The sequence below is a fragment of the Oncorhynchus nerka genome, linkage group LG21, assembly GCF_034236695.1.
Source record: "Oncorhynchus nerka isolate Pitt River linkage group LG21, Oner_Uvic_2.0, whole genome shotgun sequence".
NCBI classification, from domain to species: Eukaryota; Metazoa; Chordata; class Actinopteri; order Salmoniformes; family Salmonidae; genus Oncorhynchus; species Oncorhynchus nerka.
Window position 1 is genome coordinate 1,643,926 of NC_088416.1, and position 10,431 is coordinate 1,654,356.

The 10,431-nt window shown below is 45.6% G+C and overlaps 1 pseudogene; it reads left to right on the forward strand.

Moving 5' to 3' along the window:
• Positions 1-7,844, forward strand: part of LOC115103671 (B-cell lymphoma/leukemia 11A-like) — a 59,570-nt pseudogene extending 51,726 nt beyond the window's left edge.
• The last annotated feature ends 2,587 nt before the right edge of the window (positions 7,845-10,431 follow it).

Here is a 10,431-nt window from a genome sequence, read left to right on the forward strand (position 1 = left end):
ATTCAGATGACTACCTCAGGAAGCTGGTTGCTTTGAATAATCTCAAATATGAAATATATTTTCATTTGTTTTAACACTTTTTTGGTTACTACATGATTCCATATGTGTTATTTCATAGTTTTGATTTCTTCACTATTATTTTACAATGTAGAAAATTGTAAAAATAAAGAAATATCTTGGAATGAGTAAGTGTGTCCAAACTTTTGACTGGTACTATATATATATATATATATATATATATATATATATATACAGTGAGGGGGGAAAGTATTTGATCCCCTGCTGATTTTGTATGTTTGCCCACTGACAAAGAAATGATCCAGCTATAATTTTAATGGTAGGTTTATTTGAACAGTGAGAGACAGAATAACAGCAACAAAATCCAGAAAAACGCATGTCAAAAATGTCATAAATTAATTTGCATTTTAATGAGGGAAATAGGTATTTGACCCCTCTGCAAAACATGACTTAGTACTTGGTGGCAAAACCCTTGTTGGCAATCACAGAGGTCAGATGTTTCTTGTAGTTGGCCACCAGGTTTGTGCACACATCTCAGGAGTGATTTTGTCCCACTCCTCTTTGCAGATCTTCTCCAAGTCATTAAGGTTTCGAGGCTGACGTTTGGCAACTCCCTCCACAGATTTTCTATGGGATTAAGGTCTGGAGACTGGCTAGGCAACTCCAGGACCTTAATGTGATTCTTCTTGAGCCACTCCTTTGTTGCCTTGGCCGTGGGTTTTGGGTCATTGTCATGCTGGAATACCTATCCACGACCCATTTTCAATGCCTTGGCTGAGGGAAGGTTCTCACCCAAGATTTGACGGTACATGGCCCCATCCATCGTCCCTTTGATGCTGTGAAGTTGTCCTGTCCCCTTAGCAAAAAAACACCCCCAAAGCATAATATTTCCACCTCAATGTTTGATGGTGGGGATGGTGTTCTTGGGGTCATAGGCAGCATTCCTCCTCCTCCAAACACGGCGAGTTGAGTTGATGCCAAAGAGCTCCATTTTGGTCTCATCTGACCACAACACTTTCACCCAGTTGTCCTCTGAATCATTCAGCTGTTCATTGGCAAACTTCAGACGGGCATGTATATGTGCTTTCTTGAGCAGGGGGACCTTGCGGGCGCTGCAGGATTTCAGTCCTTCACGGCGTAGTGTGTTACCAATTGTTGATGACTATCGTCCCAGCTGCCTTGAGATCATTGACAAGATCTTCCCGTGTAGTTCTGGGCTGATTCCTCACTGTTCTCATGATCATTGCAACTCCACGAGGTGAGATCTTGCATGGAGCCCCAGGCCGAGGGAGACAGTTCTTTTGTGTTTCTTCCATTTGCCAATAATCGCACCAACTGTTGTCACATTCTCACCAAGCTGCTTGGCGATGGTCTTGTAGCCCATTCCAGCCTTGGGTAGGTCTACAATCTTGTCCCTGACATCCTTGGAGAGCTCTTTGGTCTTGGCCATGGTGGAGAGTTTGGAATCGGATTGATTGCTTCTGTGGACAGGTGTCTTTTATACAGGTAACAAGCTGAGATTAGGAGCACTCCCTTTAAAAGTGTACTCCTAATCTCAGCTCGTTACCTGTATAAAAGACACCTGGGAGCCAGAAATCTTTCTGATTGAGAGGGGGGTCAAATACTTATTTCCCTCATTAAAATGCAAATAAATGTATAACATTGTTGACATGCGTTTTTCTGGATTTTTGTTGTTGTTATTCTGTCTCTCACTGTTCAAATAAACTTACCATTAAAATTATAGACTGATCATTTCTTTGTCAGTGGGCAAACGTACATAATCAGCAGGGGATCAAATACTTTTTTCCATCACTGTATATTTTTATAAAGTATTTCATTAACTTTTTTCCCCCTTACTAGCTCTGACTTTGCAGTTAGCTACTCTATTTAGGAAAATGTACTTACTATGGCTGTGGTTGTCCCACTTATCTATCTTAAGATGAATGCACTAATTGTAAGTCGCTCTGGCTAATAGTATCTGCTATATGACTCAAATGTGAAATGTAAATGTGTCAGCATTAGATACATGTTCTACTTTAGCCCCTCTAATTCTCTAAACACATCTATGGAGGATGGTTGAGTGTGTTTAACGAGATTACAAACGCATTGTCAGGCAAATCTCAGGTCATCGTGCAAGGGCCATTGAAATTCAATTATTGTTTAAAATATTCCTAATTACCTCCTCGTCTGTGTAAATTGTATACACTGATTGAGATCTCGTTTCTGGTGTTGTTTTAGATGGGCTGTGTAATTGAATGCATGTTTAAATCTCAGTGTATTAATTAAGCTGGTAAAAGCTGAAGCTCAATTATTTATCAAAGACAATGGATTTCTTTGTTGTCGAACTGAAATATGAAGTGTTACGGTCTAGCAATCCTAGAGGTCCTCATTCTCTTTCAGTCAAGTAACCCTTCTTCTTTCTCTCTCCTATTCACAGATAAGGATGAGCCCAGTAGTTACACGTGTACGACCTGCAAGCATCCGTTCAGCAGTGCCTGGTTCCTGCTCCAGCACGCCCAGAACACCCATGGCTTCCGCATCTATCTGGAGAGCGAGCCAGGCAGCCCCCTCACCCCCAGGGTAGCCGCCCCGCCTGGGATGGGGGGTGACTGCACCTCCCAGCCCCCCCTCCACGGTGTCCACCTGGCCGATGGGAGCCCCTTCAGTCTGCTGAGATTGCCTGGGTCCGGGTGTGGCCGGGAAGGGGCCACCTCTGTCCCCCACGAGGGGCGCTACCCCGGACGCCTCCTCTGTTTAGTCCGCCTCCACGGCACCACCTGAGCCCAGAGAACCTGGCGCTGGCCACCCATCACCCGAGCACCTTCGACAGGGTGATGCGGCTCAACTCAGTGGTCCTGGACCCACCGCCCGCCATGGACTTCTCAAGGAGACTGCGGGAGCTGGCGGGTAACCCCACGGGGGCCTCCCCACCCCTGTCGCCCAACAAGCCCATACAACGGCTGCTGCAGCCCTTCCAGCCGGGCTCCAAGCCCCCCTTCTCAGCCACGCCTCCCCTCTCCACCTCCCAGTCGCCCTCGTCTGGCTTCCGATCCACCCCCAACCCGGCCCAGCCTACCACGCCGCTCAAGGCCAAGTCGTGCGAGTTCTGCGGGAAGACCTTCAAGTTCCAGAGCAACCTGATCGTGCACCGGCGCAGCCACACAGGAGAGAAGCCCTACAAATGCCACCTGTGCAACCACGCCTGCACCCAGGCCAGCAAGCTGAAGCGCCACATGAAGACGCACTCTCAGAAGAACTCCCTCAACACCAAGTCGGATGACGGCCTATCCACCGCCAGCTCACCCGACCCAGGCACCAGCGCCCTGGTGGGCAGCGCTACCAACGCCCTCAAGTCCGTGGTGGCCAAGTTCAAGAGTGAGAACAACGGGCTGCTTGAGAATGGTGAGGAGGAGGAAGAGGAAGAAGAGGAGGAGGAGGGAGATGAAGAGGAAGAGGGAGATGAGGAAGAAGAGGAGGAAGAGGAGGAAGAAGGAGAGGAGGCAGAGGAAGAGATGGAGACTGAGGAAGGTGAGAAGACCGATTATCATTTCAGCCTGCTGTTGGAAGGGGCCCGGCACCACCAGAACAGCCAGGCCCTCCACCCCCACTCCCATCCCCACAGACGGAGCACTCCCCGGGACGCCTGTGAAGAGGACTTGGCACTTGAGTCGGACCGGGCCGACAAGGTCTGTGGCACCACCCCAACGGTCAATGGCCTGGGTCCTCTCTCTAATGAGGCCCTGACCAGGAAGCTCCTGATGGGGAGCCCCGGGTCCCTCAGCACCATGACCAAGCGTATCAAGGTGGAGAAAGAACTGGATCCTCCCACGCCCACCATCCCCAACACAGATAACGTCTACTCCCAGTGGCTGGCCGGCTATGCCGCCTCCCGACAACTCAAGGACCCCTTACTCAGCTTTGGAGAGTACTCCACCAGACAATCGCCCTTCGCCACATCCTCCGAGCACTCCTCCGAGAACGGCAGCATGCGTTACTCCACGCCTCCCGAGGAGATGGACGGCGGCTGCGGGGCCTCGGGCCACAGCGGGACGGGGAGTGGGGCCAGCACCCCCCACCTGTCAGGGAGCGGCGGGCGCCCCAGCTCCAAGGATGGCAGCCGGCGGAGCGACACATGCGAGTACTGCGGCAAGATCTTCAAGAACTGCAGCAACCTGACAGTGCACCGGCGCAGCCACACGGGAGAGAGGCCCTACAAGTGTGACCTGTGCAGCTACGCCTGCGCCCAGAGCAGCAAGCTCACTCGCCACATGAAGACCCACGGCCAGATGGGCAAGGACGTTTATAAATGTGAAATCTGCCACATGCCTTTCAGTGTGTACAGCACTCTAGAGAAACACATGAAGAAGTGGCACAGCGATCAACCCATGCCAACCACCCTGGAAATTAAGACTGAGTAGGGGAGGCAGGGCAGCTCCCTGATTCGCTGAATCATGGCAAAAGGTGGGGAGACTGACAGGGGTTAGACACCAGTCAAAAACCCGGTACCTTTGAAAAAGCTGATCCATATTTGGGGCAATACTATTGCATCGGACACAAAAACTTTTGAGCCTTTCTATTGTGCAATAATTGACATGTTTTGTACTTTTGTATCTGGACGGCATGCTCAGTGTGTTTTGGCTACTTAGAGAAAATTGTCCTTCATTGGTTGGTTGGTTGTAATTGTGTTGCTGTTGGTTGGTACTTTTGATTTAAAAAACGAAAAAGATAAGAGGAAGAAAACCCCCATGCTGCATATACGTACTGTTTTACATATCTTGTACAGTTTGGTGTTGGAAACATGGTGGGCAGTGTGAATGGTCTAACCCTGAACAACAAAAAGCAGGGTCAAATTTTGGCTGATCTTTTAAAAATATTTTCTGTCCGTTACTGGGTTGAAAATATCAATTGGGTTTGCCTAGGAAACTGTAGCCGCTTAGCAACATAACATTTTCTTTTAGAAGATATAGTGGTGGTCAATTTGAAATGAATAGTTATCGTTTGAAAAAGCAAAAAAAATGTGCCTTGGAATATTTGACCTGCATTAGTTAATCCTCCTTTTTGCTATAAGCTCGGAGATTCAGCTACAAACGATAGCTAGCGGACATGTGTTTAACGGGGGAAAAACAGGTTCTTGCATCAAGCACCTGTACAATATGACATCGTCCTCCGTGACACAGCGAAACACAAGGAACCAGTTGAAACAAAAAATATATATTTCTGGTAAATCATTTTATCTGCCTGACTCATTGTATAATATACTTCAGATGCTCATTCTGTTTACTGGCATGCTAGCTACATGCTATTTTGGGGATTATGTGGTGTTTATATAAAGGGTTTTATTTGTGTTTTGTTTGGTACCTTACATAGGGGTACTAAATGTAATAATGAGTTGTTATAATTCTGTAAACTTAAGCTCTTAATGTGTTGGAGTGTTTTGTTTTGAAATGAAAGGTTTTACAGTTTTTTGTAAGTAGCACAAAACTATGTTGTTGTCCTTGTTGCTGGGATCTTCGGTGAGTCGGCCATGACAGTGTGTTGCTGTGGCGGCTGGGCACCTGAAGACTTGTTTTTCTTAGTTCTGACATGTCAGGCTGATTTTGAAAAGGGGGTGGGGTTGGGGGCACGGAATGACCAGATTTGGATCAATTCATCATTTGTAAATGCATTATAAGCTTTTTAACAAGCTCTTATTTCTTTTTTTCCGCATGTCATATCAGATTTCCTAAAAGCTGAAATGTTGCCTCTTAAACTAATTGATATTGGAAAGTCAAAAAAAAAAATTTTTTAAGAACAATTTTGAGAAGTGTATTCAGTAAAACACATCCCCCGCTCAATTTTTTACATCATTTGAATCTTTCACATCGGTTTGTGCTCTTTGAGGTGACACGTTAGACCTCACCGCTGTTGTTTTGATTTTACAGACTTACATCAACCCCCCTTTCATAATGTTGTTGGTAAAGCACTTGTCACTCTGCCTTGGATCCTGTATCTGTCTCTCTAATCGGAGGTACAGTCGGTTGAGTATAAAATAATAAGAACTGGGACTTTTCCCAGGATGAAATATGTGCACTGTTCAATTTTCCCAGTTTACAGTTGGACACTCAAGGGAAATCTTTGCTCTAATGCAGACCGATTGATGTGGTGTCATTGCTTCATGCAGATAAGAGTGAAACGAGAAACCGTCGCCAGCCATTTTGTTTCCCAGGGGGCCTAGCAGTTTTGGGGCCTCTGGGTAATACAGTATCAATGCAGGAACCGCCATACTCCCTCCTGCTTCAGAAAGAAAGAAAGAAACCTTGCTGCTCAAAAAGGGCAATATTTTTTTTTCCTACCACAAATTTTATAAAAATGAATAAATAAACTCTGTTTTTTAATGTAACACTTCAATGTCTTTAGGGGAGACTTTATTTAAGATTGTTTTGATGATATTTTTGAGGTTTCTCGTTAAATCTTGATGATTATGCTCAAGATTCTATCACTATATCATGAATATGAAATGAACAGGACTCTCATCTTTTTGCCTTTTTGCTATATACACAGGTCTTCAGGTTAAACAACATTTTCATCGGCGAGAGATTTTATGATTATATGTGAATATATAGAGAGAACTTTTTAAAAACCATAGGAAAATGCACACTCATGTTTCTATGCTAAAATACACATTTACGGTCTACTTGTTCTTGTATTTAGAATGGTATTTGAAATTAATGTTCACTTAGCGTAGGCACTTGTAGTATTTATGTTGAAGCCTGTATTTTTAACTGTTCGCTTGTTCTCTTTAAAAGGTTCCAATGTACTATTTTCAGTAGTTGAAGAAAAAAATGCCCAACCAGCTGCCACCGTATATATTTTCTTAATTTGGCAGGATAATACTATTATAGTGTGAATAATTTGTACGCTTGAACAAAAATTAAGTATGTTTTTGAAAATTGAAACGTTGTGGCGTTCTATGGATAAGAGGAGCCATGTAATGGCTTTTCTCAAGCAGTACCGTTGGAAAGTGCCACAACATGGCAACACAGGGGGTTGTATATGTCTATTATTTTCCTTTTTTAAACTGTTTTTTTTCCTCCTGTCATTTTATATGCAGTAACACAAGCTATTGTTGGGTTCTCGGTAGTGTAACTTTCTACTGTCCGTTCCTCTCGACCGCCTGACCACATTCCAGTCACATCAATGAAGTAAGAACTATTCCAGTCATTATGCAGTCAATTGATTTAAAAAGGACATCAATCTGGAAATCAATTTAGCGGTTTTATTTTAAGTCTATTTTTCATTGCTAAACCGTACATGGTGCTTCATGTTTTTTTTGTTTTTTTAAGTGGTAAATCTCATTTGCAAAACATTTCTAATGAAAACAGAAATGATTGGGGTGGGAAAAGAAAAGCCTACTTGAGCTGGTACAGTAAAGTAGGCTACATGTTTTGTGTACATGACAATGCTACGTTGGTACGTTTAGGGTTTTCAGCCTTTTTTTCCTGTCTGTTCTAAACGCTGATTATTCTGAACTGAACTTGAACTTGGCCTCCGACAGTGAACGTCCCTATTTATTATGACTATACACAGCTTTGTTGAAAACAGAGTCACACACAGCAGGAATCAATACATTTTCTCTCTCTTGTTGAATATCTGATGTTTTTAACATGTATTTTTAATGACCAAATGTCATTGACCACACCACTCAGTTTCTGGGAATTCTACTCTCTTCTGTTGAGTTCTTGTTCGTTTGGAGATGCCACTCTTTTTTCAACAACGGTTGACTGCGTTATTCTCTACACTCAGCCATTTTGTCTTGAAAAAATGAAAAATAAAAAGTATTACATACATTTATGGAATTGTTGGTTGTTTACCTAAATACCTAAGGTATTTAGTTTGGGATGACACCCACACATGCAAACGTGCACACACGCACACACATACACACACACACACACACACACACACACACACACACACACACACAGAAACACACACACACACACAGAAACACACACACTTGCAGTTAATATACAAACTATGACACCTCTCATTGTCTTGAAATATCATCACCACCCATAGAGAGTTATCTATGTGTCTGTGTGTGAGTGTGTTTGTGTGTGTGTGTCTCTGTGTGTGTGTGTGTCTCTGTGTTTGTGTGTGTGTGTGTCTGCATGCGATAGTGTCTGCCAGGTGTGTTTGCCCGGCTGAACTTGAGTCGTCGTCAGACGGGGTGGAAGTTCAACTCCCTTATCTCTGGTCTTGTCTGGTCATCTGGGTGTCTGCATTACATCTCCAACCTCTTCCCTCCCTCCCGTCCTCCCCCTCCCTCTATATCTCAGTCCCGTCCTCCCCCTCCCTCTATATCTCAGTCCCTCCCTCTCTTTCTCCCCCTCCCTCTATATCTCAGTCCCTCCCTCTCTTTCTCCCTTCCTCCCCTCCCTCTATATCTCAGTCCCTGCCTCTCTTTCTCCCTCCCTCCCTTCCTCCCCTCCCTCTATATCTCAGTCCCTCCCTCTCTTTCTCCCTTCCTCCCCCTCCCTCTATATCTCAGTCCCTGCCTTTCTTTCTCCCTCCCTCCCTCCCTTCCTCCCCTCCCTCTATATCTCAGTCCCTCCCTCTCTTTCTCCCTTCCTCCCCCTCCCTCTATATCTCAGTCCTTGCCTTTCTTTCTCCCTCCCTCCCTCCCTTCCTCCCTCCCTCTCTTTCTCCCTTCCTCCCCCTCCCTCTATATCTCAGTCCCTGCCTCTCTTTCTCCCTCCCTCCCTCCCTCCCTTCCTCCCCTCCCTCTATATCTCAGTCCCTCCCTCTCTTTTCTCCCTCCCTCCCTTCCCCCCCTCCTCTATATCTCAGTCCCTCCCTCTCTTTCTCCCTTCCTCCCCCTCCCTCTATATCTCAGTCCCTGCCTCTCTTTCTCCCTCCCTCCCTTCCTCCCCTCCCTCTATATCTCAGTCCCTCCCTCTCTTTCTCCCTTCCTCCCCCTCCCTCTATATCTCAGTCCCTGCCTTTCTTTCTCCCTCCCTCCCTCCCTTCCTCCCCCTCCCTCTATATCTCAGTCCCTCCCTCTCTTTCTCCCTTCCTCCCCTCCCTCTATATCTCAGTCCTTGCCTTTCTTTCTCCCTCCCTCCCTCCCTTCCTCCCCCTCCCTCTATATCTCAGTCCTTGCCTTTCTTTCTCCCTCCCTCCCTCCCTTCCTCCCCTCCCTCTATATCTCAGTCCCTCCCTCTATATCTCAGTCCCTGCCTTTCTTTCTCCCTCCCTCCCTTCCTCCCCCTCCCTCTATATCTCAGTCCCTCCCTCTATATCTCAGTCCCTCCCTCTCTTTCTCCCTACCTCCCGCTCCTCCCCTCTATATTTCAGTCCCTCCCTCTCTCTCTTCCTAGGTCTCGTATACATTCATTATTTGACCTTGCTCCCTCCCTCGTCTCCTATCTCCCTCCCTCATTTCCTCTCCTCTTTCTTTTCCAGGACTGGAGGGCTGACGTGACAGACTAATCGTTCTTCTGGTCCTAGCCCGAGCTGTTTGGCGAGCAGGGCCAGATCAAAGTCCACAGATAGAGGTTCGTGCTTTGGCGAGGTGTTGACAGTTAAGATGAAGCCGAGTTGTAGGGATGTGTGGGTGGGGGTAGTGGGAGGTGTGGACGAAGGTGCTGTGTGTTGGTGGGGGTAGTGGGTGGTGTGGAAGACGGTGCTGTGTGTGTGTGCGTGTCTGTGTATGTGTGTGTGTGTGTGTGTGTTTGCTTAGGGAGGGTAGGGGAAGGATTTCCCTCTGTCTCCCATATACCAAGTTCAATGCTATGCCCCCACAAATCCCGCCACCAAATAATCCATGCATAGCAGACATACTTTTCCCATAGCTCTCGCTCTCTCTCTCTCTCTCTCTCTCTCTCATCCCCTCTCCACCCCTGTAGAAAGAAAGAAACGTAAATCTAATAAAGACAACTGTCAACTTTCTTTAGTTTGTAATGGAAAGCCAAGTTAATAGATTATTTTTTAATTTGTAAAAATGGATTTGAAGAAATTAAATATGCTATTTCTGTTACTTTATTTTCAACCTTGCCTCCAGGAAAAACACAGATTCACTGTTGTGAGGCCAGTTTTATTGGCTCATTATGCAACAGTTTATTAGTTCATTAATGCCCTGAAAAGGCAAACAAAGAACTGTCCCCTCTCTCTTTTTCTCACTCCCTGTTCCTCTCTTTCTCTCCCTTTCTCTCTTCCCTATCTATCTATCTATCTATCTATCTATCTATCTATCTATCTATCTATCTATCTATCTATCTATCTATCTATCTATCCTAGTAGTGATCTCATAGCCTGAAAAGAAAAGATGAAAAACTGATTTTAAAATATTTATATTTAAAAAAGATAAACTGATTTCAGCTGCAGACTGAAGAGGAGAGAAGTGTAGCGGGGGAGAGGAGAAGAAGAGAAGAG